Raw genomic sequence first — 17731 nt, 5'->3', positions numbered from 1 at the left:
ACATGTATATGATAATAAAACAAAGTTATACCACGCAGCAGCAATAATGTTCAAACATGTTATACAAGATATGCTAATATATACTTTTTTGACCTTGTGGTTTCTTTTTGATTAAAAAAAATTCATATGTATTTTTTTCTTTGGTTGTTTGTAATAGTTATTTAAAAAAAAGAATAATTATGAATAAATATGAGTTGCATAAAGTGGGTAGAAAACAAACTGGACTTGTTTATGAAAGTTAAATGTGTTTCCATTTAAGTTCAAATATATGAAGTTTATCGTTGTTGAGAGCTATTTCTATTTCAACTTGCATCTTTAATTTTAGATAATTGATGAAACAGTTCATGGTGGGTGTTTGTTTCCTGCATTTCATGCTGAATATAAAATATTTCATTAATATAATAATGTAATTCACAGCGTTATTAACATCTTGTATTTTGAAGGTATTTACCCCTAAACTGATGTCTAGGAGAAATAGTTTAACATTTAATTGTTGTTTCTCTAGAAAGTTTGTCAATTGATTCCATTGAGATTGAATATGTTTACACTCCCAGAAAAGGTGTTCTATTGTTTCAATATGTTCACTACACATATCACATAGTTTTGTGTTGGATAGGTTGCACTTGAAAAGGTATTTATTTGTAGCAATGATTCACTGAATGTATTTATATTGGAAGCTTCTCAATGTGCTATCAGTAGTTGATTTACCGGTATATGGCATGAAAAATATTTGTTTACAATTAAATTCTTTTTCTCCAAGAACTTTTGCCATTTAGTTTAGGCTTTAGAGGGTTCGGTAGGGTTTTTGATTTGTAGTGTGTAAAATATTTTGTTCGTTTTGTTTTGTTTTGCAATTATGTTTTCTACGACTGTTTTTGAGTACATGATGTGTTATTTGTATTGGTAACAGCTTTAATATGCATGGGTATACTTTTGATCAATGTGTAGTACATCCGGAAATTACTTGTAGGTATTCCGAATATGTAGCACAAATTATCAAAGGAATAGAAGTCGTTAATTCTGTAGTCGTACAATTGATCTACATATTTTATGTTTCGTTCAACCCAATGTTTATAGAAAAAACTATTGTTAGTAGTAATGTCTTTATTGTTCCATATAATGGTTTAACTGTTTGGTTTGGTTTCTAAATTATGAGTAACTTTACACCATGCCGATAGAACATTCGATAGAAATATGCTTTTTGTTGATATTTAATCTTAAATATTATTGTTGATATTACATTCAAAAAGTAAGGAATCACCATATTTTTTTATAATTTTCTGGTAGAATAATTTCCATTTACTCGTATTGGTATTATCTAAATACCCTTTAACCCAACTGCATTTGATTGCGTTCAGGAATTAATCTATGTCTGTTAGTCGGATACCTCCATATTCTACTGATTAAATTAATTGAGTTCGCTTAATTTTATCAGGTTTACCGTCCCATATGAAATTAAATATTTTTGATTGTGTATCTTTAATAATATCATTTGGTGGGTTTGGGAGAACTGTTAGTGTATAAATTAATTTAGGGAGTGCAAACGTTTTCAACACTGTGTTTTTTCCGATTAGTGTAAGTTTACGATGCTGCCATGATTTTAAACAATTTTTAAAATTTTGTAATTTAGGCAGTACGTTTTTAGAACTGTTTCATTTTCATTGTTTGAATAAGTTATTTCTAACGTTGAATTTCATTTCTTTTTTAAGATGGATATTACTTTGTTTAAATTTACCTGCTCGTAGCACAGTGCATTATTTTTTTTTAGTTTAAGACCCGATGCCATTCAATAAAGGGTTAGCGATTCTATAAGATTTTTAAATGAGTCACTGTCATTTAAAAAGTAATTTGCATCGTCAGCAAATAGGGACTGTATAATTTCTTCGTCTGGTTCTAGCGATATGTCCTTTATATGTTTATTTGATTGGATATAGTGTGATAGATACTCAATGCATATAATAAATAGCGAGGATGAAAGTGTACATCCTTTTCTTACCCCTCGTTCGATGTTAAAACTGTTTGAGAAGAAGCCATTGTTAATAAGTATGCTGTTTATATCGGTATTAAATAGTTTAACCCATTTTATTAGACTTCCACCGAAATTCATATTTTCTAAGAAAGAGAACATAAACGAATGGTCTAGTGAATCGAAAGCCTTTTCGAAGTCTGCAAAGAAAATGAGGCCAGAATCGTCTGGTTGGTTGAAATAATTTATGCATTCTTGTATCAGACGTACATTTTCACCAATGAAACGTCCTTTAATGAAGCCAGATTGAGATCTTGCAATGATTGATGGTAATATTTTTTAAGTTCTGTTTGATATACTTTTAGTTGCAATTTTATAAACATTGTTCAGTAAACTAATTGGGCGCCAGTTTGATAAGGATTCTAAGTTTTTTTCCAAGTTTTGTAATGAGTGATATTATACCTTGTTTTTGTAGCGTAGTTAAGTTTTCGTATGTTAAATGAATAGTTAAGTAAATTGATTAAATGTGTTTTAATATCATTCCAGAATATTTTATAAAATTCGATTGTGATGCCATCAGATCCTGGACTTTTGTTATTTTGCATTAATTTTCTTTTAGTGCTATTCCACATTCATATTCATTAAGTAATCCGTAACACAATAATTTGTTCTCTTGATTTAAAGGAAGGTGTGTATTTTTAAAAAGGGTGTTATTTTCAATATGTTTTCGTTTATAGAGGGTTTCGAAAAAAAACGTTGTTCTTCACGTATTTTAGTCCTGTTTGTTTTATCTTCGCCATTAGCTACTAATTTGTGTACCGTTTTTTGTTCACTTCTACGTTTTTCAATGTTTGTGAAGTATTTTGTATTTTTTTCTTTGTGTTCAACATGCTGTGCACGCGCTCGTAGTATCATTCCATTGAGTTGTGTATGATAGATTCCTTCTTATACTTGTTTGTTTGATGTTATTTCATTTTCAATGGCGGTGATATCAGTTGTGTTTGTTTCATGCAATTGTTTTGGGGGTTTTCAAGTATTTCAATGGTTTTGACGGTTTCAGTTTCAAGATTGTGTGCTTCTTTTTGTTTAAATGATGGGTATCTAAATGTTGTATTACGTATATTTCCTTAATTACTTCCCATAGGGTGTTTGGGTTTGCATCTTTATTATTTCGAACTGGGTTTAATATTTCCTGTTTTATTTGTGTTTGATATTCTGTATCTAATAAGATGCTGTTATTAATTTTAAAGTATCCTGGGCCTCTTTCAGGTTGTATTTTGTGTAGTTTAAGTTCAACTAGAGAGTGGTCAGTCATATATCCTGGTTTAATGCTACATGTGTCAATAATGTTGCAAAGTGACTCAGATGTTAAAAAATAGTCTAATCTGCAAAATATTTTTGGTTTTGTGTTTGAGTGCCAGGTGAATTTGATATCGTGTGGATTTGCTGTACGCCAGATGTCTATCATATTATAGTTTCAATTATGTTATTCAAAACGTTTCTATTTTTAGGATGAGTATTAAGGTTTCCTTGCTTTTTATCTAATAATGGGTTCAGGACAGTATTGAACTCACCACCAATTATAATAGTTTTATCTTGGTTATGAATTATAAAGGATTGTAATGTTTCGTAAAATGTGGAATCATCTATGTTAGGACCGTAGACGTTGATTAACGTTAATTGTGTTTCATGTATTTTGATATCTATAATTGCTAGTCTGCCAATTCTTATTTCGTTAAAGTTATCGACTGTGATCCTATATTGTTTTTAATCAGAAAGGCAATGCCTTTGTTTATTAATATGTTGTCCACTGAGATAAATGTCTCCGTCCCATTCGTCTTTTAAGGTTTGTGTTAAAGTATTTGTCAAGTGACTTTTTTGTAATAGGCATATACTATATTTTTTTCATCTAACCATTTGAAGATTTTTATACGTTTGTCTTTATTGTTTAGCCCTTTTACATTCAAAATGCATAATTTAATCATTTAAAGAGGTGGAGGGTGATGTAAATGATAGTTTGTGTATGATTGTCCAGTTAGTTTCTATTTTAAAACATGTCCAGTGGCTTTCTATTATAAGACATAATATATTCATATCTACAAACAAAAATAGAGAACAAAAAGGAGGAATACAAAAAGATGAGTATTCCATAGTAATGAAAAAAGTAAAAAGAAATAATCACAAAAATGAGAGAGAAAAAAACAACAATAAACGACTGGCTTGGCTAAATATTCCAAGTATTAACAAATATATGCAAAATAGAAACATGTTGATTTAAGACTTATTTTGCGAAATTGTATGTTAAGAAAAAAAATATTTTCTTAGTATTTCATTAATAAAGATGTATACAATTTTAATGCATTAAATTGATTTGATTTTTAAAATCTAAATTTATAATACTTAGAGTTCTTATGAGAATTTCTTTTCCTTTTATGTGTTCATAACAATTAAACATCGTAGAGCTAATGACATAAACTATTTAAAATTTGCTACATGTCAAAATTATACTCCATATCTTAATTTCGATTGTTAACGCCGACTGCACGTATATATTATCAGATAAACGTACGAAAATACACAAAAGTGATACGCATATCATGTGGAGTACTATAAATAATACAGTGTTTAATTTGATAAAAACCGTAACACGTTTATATTATCAGATAACCTTACGAAAATACACCAAGGTAATACGCATATCATTTGAAGTACTATACATAATACAGTGTTTCATTTGATAAAAACCATAACAAACAAAAGCCACATTATATTTTAGATTGGTATTTGTAATGGTACACATGCTAATTTATAGGAATGTTTTAAACAGTATTGTTATGTGGCATACAAACTACAGGTAGACATAACAAAGGAACACAATCCAGTATGAGGTACGGAAGCAACAAAGTAAACAAATAGACATATAAAAAATGGAGAAAACATGCTACAGTATATGTTACTTTTTTAAATAAATTTAATTATGTGAACACTTTTATTAGTTTTTATTTGTATTTTCATTATGATAATAATGAAAAGTACCAGGGAAAGCTAAAACGTCTAAATATGCTACTATTTCTTATAAACTTGTAAAAGGCGTAAAGCATCTTGCATTATCTAGTAATTGTGTAAATTATCTACATTCTAGAATAAAGACTACTATTGAAGCCGTTGAATTGAATTGAATCAGGCAGTGTAAATTTATTAAGCACCTGAAAATTCACCCAACACATACAAAAGCTTCATATAAAAGCGAAAATGGAGCAATCGTTTCAAATTATAGAGAAGGCAGTTAACCTGAAGAGTGTTAAGTGAACAAAACACAAATGCTAATAGGTACCCCTTTCGGAATATCCGAACAATATCCAAAGGAGGTAATGGATGTTCGTCGAAGGCTGATACCAATTATGAAAAAGGCACGAGCCGAAGGCAAGGAGGCGTTCCTTAAAATTGACAAACTATACATTAACAACCAAGTGTATGTGGAATAGGACGGTCGTGAGAATGTCGTTAAAATTGTCACGTGGAATGTGGAAGGACTAAGTGCACTTAAATGTTCTAATAGTAAGTTTACAACTTTTCTTTCCAATCATGACATTATATGCTTAACTGAAACCTGGACAAATAAAGATTCTACAATAGATTTAAAAGGCTACAGCAAACCAATTCATTCTTATAGACGATTGCAACACCGTAGAGCGAAGCGCTCAAGTGGTGGTATTATTATTTATATTAAAGATTCTATTCGTAAAGGTGTCATATTAGTAAAAAATGATATTGATTGCATTGTTTGGCTAAAATTAGATAAGCTGTTTTTTAATATTGAATTTGATGTATATCTATGTGTTGTATATATTGCACCAGAAAATTCCCCTGTTCATTCTTTGTATACCTATGATATTTTTGAAACGATTGAGTGTGATATTAATTTTTATCAAACTAAAGGTAAAGTGTTTTTAACAGGAGATACAAACTCGCGAACGGGACACAAAGCAGATTACATCGAAAATGACAGGTATATAAGCGATATTGATTTTGTTTCTGACCCAGATATTGAAACCCTAATCCCGCGTTCAAATTGTGACCCAGTTACGAATCGATTTGGCGACTACTTGTTAGACATATGCAAAGCAACCAATATTCGTATCGTGAATGGACGGTTACATAACGACTACAATTTAGGGAATATAACATGCTGTACACATAATGGTGAAAGCGCGGTAGACTATTTATTAACTGCGCGTACAAATTTCAGTGATATTTTAGATTTTACCGTTAACAATTTCACGGAATTCTCTAATCATGCGCCGCTAACATTTAATCTCCGCACGAATAACGCGGGTTTAACAAGTAATAGTAATCCGATTGTTTATTTTAAATGGAAACCAGAGAACAAATGCGATTTTGTGCGTGATGTATCGTGCGATGTACAGAATCTGGAACAAACTTTATTATCGCAAATTGATTCAAACGCTGACCCTGATATTTTAGTGGGAGAATTCTCAAAATATTTAAATTTAAAGGGGGGAAAATATTTTAAGCGCATTATAAAACCTGAAAATAACCGATTTTTATATTCTGATAAAAATAAACAAAAATGGTTTAATGAAGAGTGTAAAAACAAACAATCTCAGCTAACAAGAGCTTTATACGAGTACAATCTAAATAAAAATGAACGTACGCGAGAACAAATGATTTCTATGAAGAAGGATTACAAGTATGCATGTAGGAAAACAAAATTAAAATATAACAGTGACCAAAGCAAGCGAATGAATAATATGAGACGGAAATCACCTCGTGAATTTTGGAAACTGTTCAAGCGAAAACCTTCATCACAAATCTCAGACACGATACCGTTAAGCGAATTTAGTGATTATTTCAGTAAATAAGCCGACGAAAGCAGTGTAAATCAAAATTCTTTTGACGCCGAAACTTTTTTAAAAGAATTTGACAATAGGCAAAACACACACCCGTCGTACCCCGAATTAGATAACCCCATATCGATAGAAGAAATAATAAAGGCAACAAAACGATTGAAACACAATAAAGCGCATGCGCAGGACAATATAATATATGAATATTTTACTGAAACAATACATGTGATTTCAAAGCCGCTTGAAATATTATTTAATTACATAATGGATAAAAAGTGTTTTCCACGCAGCTGGGCGTCCGGAGTTATCATACCAATACATAAACGTGGCGACATTACAGACCCAAATAACTATCGGGGAATTACGTTAATTAGTTGTTTTGCCAAACTGTTTACAAGTATACTTAATGAACGTCTTAAACAATGGGCGGAAACTAATGACATTTTAACGGATGCGCAATTCGGCTTTAAACCAAACTGTAGCACAGTAGATGCAATATTTATTCTTAATGCCCTCATAGAAAGACAGTTGCAGAATAAAGAAAAACTATTTTGTTGCTATATTGACTACCGGAAAGCATATGACGTCATCAATCGCGGTCAATTATGGAGTAAAATGATTAATATGGGCATCGACGGTAAACTCTTGACCCTTATTCGATCCATGTACAATGAAGTCAAATTACAGGTTAAACACATGGGTTCACTGTCAGACATATTCAATAGTAACGTTGGTCTATTTCAGGGGGAGATAACCTCGCCCATATTGTTTTCACTCTTTATTAATGACATCGAATTAAGTCTGCAGAATGGAATAAACGCCGGCATGACATTAGAACAAATATCTATCTATCTCTTATTATTCGCAGACGACGCGGTTTTATTTTCTGAAACACAAGAGGGTCTTCAAGAGTCATTATACAATTTAGAAGCCTACTGCGATAAATGGAATTTAACAGTTAACATTGAAAAAACAAAGGTCATGGTATTCCGAAAAGGGGGTTCAATCAGTAAAGCATTCAAATGGACTTATAAAGGTCAAGAACTAGAAATTGTGAATAATTTTAATTACCTTGGAATTGTGATGTCAAGTGGCGGATCGTTCGTGCCTGCAACAAATACACTTTATGGCAAAGCATTAAAAGCGATGCATTCTTTGTTCAACCTAACGAAAGATATGAACGTACCCATAAATATCATGTTTAATTTATTTGACGCATATGTTTCATCCATTTTAAACTATAACTGCGAAGTTTGGGGATCCATCAAAGCGGAAAATATTGAACGCGTTCACCGTAAATTTTGTAAAAGACTATTGAACGTAAAAATGTCAACAAATTCACTATCGCTATATGCCGAAGTTGGTCGATTTCCCTTGCATATCGACAGATATGTCAGGATGGTTAAATATTTTTTGAAATTACATACTGTGAAACAGGGAAATTGTATTCTTAAACAAGTTGTAGTTCTACAAAGATTAGAAATTGAACGTAAAAATAATGCTAACAATTGGTCATCGAAAATACGGGACATTCTTAACCAAACCGGTTTCACCGATGTATGGCTATTCCCCGAATCTGTTAACAATGATCACTTTATCCCGTTATTCAAAAACAGATTACGAGACCAGTATATTACCAACTGGGATGTCAGTGTGACGTCGTGTAGCTCAATGATCCTATATAAGGAACTCAAACCGGTTTTTGAAAGATCATCGTATCTTGATATTGTTGACAACAAAAAACATAGGAACATTATTGCAAAATTACGTTTGTCCTCTCACAAATTATCCATAGAAACGGGCAGACACCAGAATATTGACAGAGATCAACGCAAATGTATATTATGTAACCTTAATGACATCGAGGATGAATTTCACTTTGTTCTTAAATGTCCTTATTATAATGATGTTAGGAATGCATTAATTCCGAACTATTATAGAATCCGGCCAAATATGTTCAAGTTTATTAAACTACTTAATAGCTCAAACAAAACTGTATTAAGAAAGCTAGCCATGTATTGTTTAACATGCTTTAAAATAAGAGAAAATGTCATATATATGTAGTGTTAAATACAAATACATTTTTACAAAAAAATAAGGTCAGAAATATGTAATTATACCTATATTTGTAAACCTATATGCATAACATTGTGTGACCACTGTGTATTAAACCCATCCATGTACCATTCTCACGAAATATGTTCACGAACTATGTTTATTTCGTGTTTATTTAGATTATTTATTCTTTAAAATGATGTGTGTTTTTGTGTGTACTTCAACGCATGCTGTTATTTATATGTATGTTAATGACGATGAGCTTCACATGCTTAAGTCAAAAATAAACTATTCTGTTCTGTTCTGCTTTCAATATCTTCAGTACTCATTTTAATTGCACATAAAATATATTAAATATACATGTATTAAATGGAATCATTGGCACAGAAGGTATCTAAATGAGTTTAATATTTAGTTAGTGGTAACACTGAGTGATAATTTAACTTTCATATTGACAATTACCAGATTATTTTTTGTTTTAAAGTATGTATACAGAAAGAAAAATGTAAATGAAGAGTAGAGCCGTCTTGAATTACAAAGCAGTGCTATTGTACTTTTTTATTAGTCATAATTGAGATGTTAAAATGAATGTTTGTTACACACATATTATAGATGACGTATGAATAGAAAAAAAAATCTTACAACTATCATACGTAAAAACAAGTAGATCATAGATGTGGCATTACATGCACACAGAGAAATACTTCTAAATATTTAACACAAAAAACACAGAACACATTTGTATATATGAGGAAAACAAATCATTCCAGAGAGGAAGACAACATTTACATGCATTTAAGAAAAACCAGTACTGATTCTTATTGCAAAAATGCACAAAGAGATTGCTTGGTAAATGTACATATTTAAGAACATAAATTAACACAGGCCTAGACATGAACAGCAAGCTAGGAAGTAGGATTTAAAAAACACACACACACACACACTTATTTATAGTTTGTAAATACTAGTGTCATTTAAGCAAAAATTCTTCCTGCTAAAAAGCAAAAGAGGAATAAAGCATGCACATATTCAAGCATACAATGAAAGTAATGGACAAAGAGGTTAGATATATATGGAAGAAGCGATTTATACAAGAGTTAAAAAGGCATACATTCTTTAGGGTATGTTTTTATTCTAGGAATTTTTTTCCAATAAAAGACTGAGATTCATTACCTGTATATTTATATTATTTCAATATTAAATTTCAAAGCAAGCATAATATTGAAAACAAACCTCTTTACTGGAAAAAAAAATTTTTGCTTAAAAAACTGTTTTTAATAAATCATTATAAAAACAACCCGTGTTTACATTGTAACAGGGTTCATACAGACCTTGAAAAGTGCTTGAATTTCAATGTTCACCTTGAAAAGCGCTTATAAAGGCTGTTGAGTGCTTAAAAAGTGCTTATTTGCATATAAAAACTTAAAAATGCTTTAAAAGTGCTTATTTTGGGCTTCAAAAGTGCTTGAAAAACTCACTAAGGATAAAAATATATAATTTCATATCTTTTCCATGAGTCCGAAGTCATAGTGGGTTTTTTCCACGATTTATGGCGGTTCCGATCTGTTCATACTGGCAGGTACTGGATTGGTATAGGTCGGTGTGGTTTTTAGAACGTAAGGGAGGCAACTACTACTAATCTTCCGTCAATTGGTCTACTTCAGTTTTTTTACGCATTATGCCATTACTGTGCTGACAAGTTGAAATATGCCAATGAATAAGTGTATTTTTCAGAAAGGGTTGCTTTTGAAATACCCTTGTGTTGTTGACAACGCCCATTCTAAAGTCAAAGCATCTTGTAAAGTATGCAGAATACTGAGAACAGATATAGAGATCGCTAGTATGTGGGAATCCGCGATGAAAAGCCACCAGAAGAGTGAACATTTAGAATACATATTCAATACAAATAACAGGTTTTGTTTTGGTATGTGTTATGCGATTGGTCAATTACTATATCATAATGAAATATCTCACTTTTGATTTAACAGTTGTTACTGTAGTAGGGTAGTGCAGACTGTTGTAAGTCACATAGAATGTTTAGCAAGAAGAGACCAATTTAGCGAAAATGTTGTCAGTATTGGGCACAGAATAATATACAGTTTCCAGTACGTCGGACTAAAAAAGTGCTTGAATTTGGATTGATTACCTTGAAAAGTGTTTAAAAATTGCTTGAATTACATTAGAGAAAATCTGTATGAACCCTGTGTAAATCATGATCTGCATTTAAACAAGGGACGCAACTATGTCTGAAAAACTTCGATAGTGCAGGTGCGTAGCATGCTAATTCACCATACTTGTGGCCACATTTTATATTACTTTATTCCAAGTACTTTCATTTAGCTTAAGTAAAAGCTATTAAAGACCGCTATGAATTATGGCAAAAATGTAGTAAAGAGAACTGGAGCAGGGGATTTTTATATAGGATGAGCGCATGTGGAATAAGACCCATTTTCGCATGACGAGGGTCATTAAAAAATACACCATTGCGATATAAAATTACAATAATAAAAATGGCACATGGGTGTAATTGTTGCTTGTTTTTCCACACACAGTTTCTAAAGATAATGTATTACTTGTGTGCGGGCACTCTGCTTCTTGTACTAGCTGGGGTTTTTTAACTCTCGGAGTAAGATTTTTTGGCCACGGCTTTTCTAGCCAGAGATTGTATTCCGAATGTTTAATTTGCGTTGGTTGTTGGTTCCCTTTGAAGACAGCGTGTAACTTCCCTTCAAATGACCACGATCTTTCGACGGCACTGGGTTGCTTTAAGCGCAAAGATGCCAGAACCTCTGCATTCAGTTTCGTGAGGTCGTCGTTTACAAAGATGCCCAATCCTTTGAATAATTTTGCTTTGCTCATAATGTCGATCTTTGTTTGTCATCTTACGAGCCTGACTTTCACTGGCCGATTTATGTTTGGTTTGAACTTTCCTAGCCTGTGGGCTATTTCAATGTCATTCGAATTAATCGTGGTTCCTAGGTGCTTGTTCACAAGCGATACGATTTTGTCTGTGGCCGACACCGAGGACTGACGGTCCTGGTCGTCTGGGATACCGGTTATTCTGACGTTATTCCGTCGGCTATACTGTTCTGTATTGTTAGCAAACTCGTCATGGCTTATTGACTCATCGGACTTCTTATGTTTTAAGAGTGCGTTTTGTGACTTAAGGTCCTCGATAAGCTTGCTTTTGATTGAACTTTCTTTTTTCGGTAACTCTATTTCACGTTTCTGTTCAAAGCAATCACTCTCAAGGATTTCTATTCGGTGGATTACGTTGCCAAGGAGTTTATCTTTCAATTGTTCCACAGTTTCTCTTATTATTTCTTTTATAAATAAGGAATCGTCATTTGTTAATTTGTTGATAAATTTTGGCTAATTTCGTCGAGGCGTTTTTCAATAGACAATTCCGCTGGTTCTTGAGTTTCGTTTTGCGAATTGGTGACAAATGTTGTCATGGTTTTCTGTTTCTTTTGGTCTGGTTTGGATTTTTTTCAATGTGGTTTTGGATCGATTGATACTTTTTGTTGGTTCTTTTTTTTTTCAAACACTGACGTGTCTAATAAGATAGTGTTTGTGGATGTTTCACTCGCGGTTAATGAAGTGTCCGCTTACCCTTATTCATTTTATCTGATGTGAGCGTCTTTTAATTGGTAAAAACTAATGAGGGTATAATTAGCGGCTTATAGTTAACGGTGAAGTCTATAGATTACATGTATACCGAGGTGGTTGCACTGTTGATTTTATTTACTCTTACTTCTTCAATCGTGACGATTGTGCAGTTTTATAGAGCGTTCTATAGAGCGTGACGTAAGATAGATAACGGAACTTTTCATCCCGCTCGAAATAGCATAGTTTGAAAAGAAAGTCCCCCACTCGGCGTATCTTGTTTTAAATTGTTCTGTTCATCAAAATACTTATTTTGCTTTAGCTAATTTCATAAGTACATTTCTCCCACGATGTTAAGTATTTATATTTACAACTTTTCACAATTTCACACTTTTTATCGCACTGATTGCATATGCTGTTATAAAAAAAAACTACATTTTGGTTTTTACTGTTTACTGTTTACACCGGAACCGGAACCCCCTAAGCGCAATAATCTTAATCTAATCATAAGAATTTATATGGTAAGTGATTTTGAAAGTTTCGTTCCCACAGATAAGTAGGTTTTACAAAAATCTAGCCTTTATGGAGTAAGTCTGTACTTAAATAGCTAGAAGAGACAGCCAAACAAGTATTTTGTTTTGATTAAGATATAAACACTTCCAATATTCATCGTTTTGAATGGTGATTTTTCCCTGAATATCAATAACTACATAGATTGAACATTGTCTTTTATACTACCTTTTTATATCGTATGTATTGCCCTTTGTGGATTTACTTTCAAATATATACGCAGTAATTGTAGATCTTAAATATTCTGTGATGCAAAAATGTATGTTTGTTAACATCAATCATCCATATCCACATTATAATAATGGATCAAGACTGATATAAGATATTATGGTATGATATAGTTTTCTTTAAAGCCATGTTTTGTTAGTCATATTAAGTTAAGTAACTTCATGTTAGTCAAAAAGCAATACCGGTATGATAAAGACAATGTTTAGGATTATATGTATTCAATATTCACTAACTTAAAAATTTACCACAATCGTGAAAAGAATTATATTATAGAAAAACAATTTTTATATACTCGTCGTTTTTTTATATTCCTGCCTGATTCTTCATTTTGAAAAGTCTTGTGGACACTACATATAGAATCAAATTTGTATGGCCAATTGCATAGTACATATACAACTTTTGGCGATTAAGGGGCCTTTTCACGTTTTGGTAAATTGACAAAATTAAAAACAATGGTTTTAAATTCGCACATTTTCGTTGTAGTTATGATATTTGTGAGGAAAAAGTAATACTGAACTTTTACCGTGCTCTAAAATATCCATTATATGCAGCTTTTGACAATTTAAAAAACTGAAAATTATAAAGCGTTGCAACTCGATACCATTGAATAATTTGGAGAGCTGTTGTTTTCGTTTTATTTGTGATACTAGGAGGATTGCTTATATAAAGTATAAAATCACTAATTGTATGTGCAAGGATGGCCGAGTGGTCCAAGCGCTACACTTTAACCCTGCGGGTTAGTGGTTCGAGCCCAGTTTAGGGCTACTTTTTTCTTGTATTGTTGCTTTAACTGGAGCTTTTAAGATTCAATGTTTACATTTATCAATATAAAGCGGTTAATAACAAGCTTCAATACATGCCAAAATCTGTGAAAATGTATCATTAGAGACATTGATTTATGAAACACACAAAGTAAGATACATCTTAATTAAATTAAAAAAAATAATGCAATAAAAATATTTTTAAAGTATTAAATGAATATGTGATTATACCTTTTGAATTGTTCTGCATTGGAATCACATTCTGGCGTCCAAGAGTCAATGTTTTATTAGTTGTAGAGACAGCTACACATCTTAATTTTCACTCGTCACGGACCGCTTTCAGACTTATTTAATTAACTAAGGCATTTAGTTGATGAAGTCTTCAGTTGAACAATTTAATCGTAGGTTTGTTACATCCTTATGTTTTAAGTCAGAGTTTATTTACAGGTCCCGCTGGGTCTTCACGATTGCCTGCATGTCCGGACCTTATGGACATTTTAATGGGCATCGCCCATGACATGTTCATATGATTTAAAATGACTTCACATGACTTCGGACGGACTACTTTCCGAGCCCATCACAGAGGCGAATGTAATGTAACCGTCGTGCAAGAGAATGCGTCCCCATATGTTTCACACATGATGTCAATTTATCATACATCGACCGAACAATCTTTAACAATCTACCGTTAATTCCGCTTAATAATTGCACCATAGTCTGTTTCGATATATTGAATCATAGCATATCATTAGGTCAATATGGCAACAGTAAAGTTGGTTTTTACTACTAAGTTGTTTATCTATAAAAGCTTTCAGCTGAAAAATAGCCCCCAACGTGCTATAGTTATTATTTAATCCGAACTGAGCGTCTGTGAGCGCATCGTTTGCAATAGCCCACTTTTAAGGCGTTCGTTTATTACGACTGTAAACAATTTGGCGGAAGAGCTCACTAATGGTATACCTCGATAGTTTTTCGAGTGGAATTAGTCACCTCTTTAAAAATATATCTATAACTACTCCCTTTACCCAAGATTTTGTAAATGACTGCTTTTCAAGTACATGTATAGTTCAATAATATTTCAAGTGGTGAATCAAGTTTTTTCCCACTTTAAAATATTTGTAGATAATATAATCAATTAAATTAAGATTTATGTATTCCCAGTAATGGTATTGCCTTTCGTTTTTCCTCCTTTGTAAATAAACTATCAAACTCCTCAAATATCCCTGACGTCATGCTAAGTGTAGCGTGACGTGTTACGTATTTGTTAATATCTTCTTCTTCGTCACTTATATTTGATGAAGAACTTTTTAAAATATTCAAAAAGGCATCTATGTCAATATAATCACCCGTGTTATTAAATGACTTTTTTAAGTTTTAATCGCATTTCATTAACATGAAGACATTGATCCCTGTTAAAATTACGATTAGATTGTCTGCACTGTACTTATAATCTTTTTTCGCTGTAAGCAGCTCATGTCTACTTTTACCATCTTTATACAAGTTATACTTGTTTAACTTCGCAACATACATATTTCGTTTTTGTTTACATACATGGTAAAACCATTTGTTACTTGTGTTTGAAAACTGTGAGCATTTAAGTTGTTTTTGAGCCTTTTTAATTCCGTAATTGTTTAAAACAATGTATCAGTCGACCATTTCATCCGTATCTAAATTATTTTCAATAAATATTGTTTTCAGTATTATCCACGCCGTAATGATCATGTTCATATTCAGCTACATTGTAGTTTGTGGCAGAAATATTGTTTCAAAGAATCCATATACATGTATTAAATGATGAAGTCGAAACTGTGTTTGTTGTTTGCGATGGCTTTAATTCGATAATCTACATCAAATACGATATAAACGGATGGAAACTGATACATAAAATATGTATAATGTTTTATAAATACAATCTAAATTGACAAGAAAATATCAAGAGGAAGTTAAATAATATTCAAACCATGCTCATGCAAAAACGACAATGAGAACATGGGTGGCAAAATATAATACCTGTTGCAAAACTGGTTAGTTTATTTGATCGACACGAATTTCTGTTACGCTCAAGAGTGATAAAGTCTTGATAAATAAATGTTATCTTTTAATAGTTTATGTATGGTTAAATTGTAATAAACATAGCTTCATACAAAATATGCATTTAGAAAAATTCAAATACAACATAAATCTGAACAATACTAAAACATGTAACGGTAAGGATTGATTCGAATGTCAAATTAACATATTAACACAGTATCAGCAAATTTTAAATAGAATACTCAGTGTCATTTTAACAGATAATAAATATTTACATCAATGTTAAAAATAATGTTGTTTAAGATATATTTAGTTGAAAATTTACCCATAACATAATGTTGATATGTTGTTGCGTTGTTGTTCGTGTTTATCAGATTTTTTTTCAAATTATCCATCTTACTGTATTAAAGAACAAAGTAGAAATTTTATTTTAAAAACAATAAGCCCATGATGTACAAAATGTACTAAAACAGTTGTTACATATAAACAAGCCACAGGATCCATGTCGCATGCACACGCGACAATATAATATAGCACTTAACACATGAAATACATAATACAACGACATCTATGGTTGAGAAAACTAATATAAATATCATGATATGAATAGATAATAGATAGTTAACAATACCAATAGACATATACATGTTACTCGCTTATATTACGACTGGTCTTTCACGTAAATAACAAATTTCAATATTTGATTAGATGTTTTGTTGTTCCAAATTAATATTCTTCTTTCATATTTACTCCCAATATGATGTACTGGGCATTAACAAATTCAAATTAAGTCTAACTCATATTCTACGCAATCACATTCGTGTGATTTAATGTCAACGATGAATTTAGTTGTTTTATCCCATCTACATGTCATTTCATCTACGTCAACTATGTCAGAGCATGGTGTACCAAATGAAAACAAACAAACCTACATAGCAAATAAAGCACATGTTATGCCTTTTGCTCGAGGAAGTATCATGATATATGATAGACGAAGCGTCACTGATGCACACTCGGTACATGATATGTCCGTCTGCTTCGACGTATTTTCGAAATTCGTACTTTGAAAGCACTGTGTCGCCGACCAAAATAGCGTTGTCTGGAGCAAGAACTCTGATCTCAGGCTCGTCCAAGTCGATTTGCTCGCAAAACAGCAGCTTCGACAAAAACATTTGTCGACCAGGCAACAATGCGAGAGCGGCACCAACTATTTCCGAGTACGTGATACCTTGATAAGGATGGCTACAACAGGAGGTATTGTGCACCTCTACTAGGTCCCATGCGGGAATGTAGAGATTATTACTGTTACTTTTTAATTGCCAACGATCAAACGGATACAATGAGCAATTGAACGCTTGAGCTTTACCATTAGCATCATATATCGCCAACGGTTTCGTCAGAAGCTGTGTTATGTTAAATATCAGATCCGAATAGTTAAGGCCTGTAAATGTGGTGGTGAATGTGACGACGAAATGCAACGAGCCAAGTCTGTCATTGTTGTTAGTATAATCGTGCGTTGATAGTAAAGCTGACAAAAATGACCAGGTTTCAATCCATGTGTTGTTCGGAAATTTAATTATTTCTTGTGTTTTCAGGTATGTTACGATATGTTCAATAAAGTATATATCCACTGTTTTCAGGTATTT

This window comes from Dreissena polymorpha, chromosome 4 (genome assembly GCF_020536995.1).
Source record: "Dreissena polymorpha isolate Duluth1 chromosome 4, UMN_Dpol_1.0, whole genome shotgun sequence".
Lineage (NCBI taxonomy): Eukaryota > Metazoa > Mollusca > Bivalvia > Myida > Dreissenidae > Dreissena > Dreissena polymorpha.
This window is presented reverse-complemented; position numbering follows the sequence as displayed.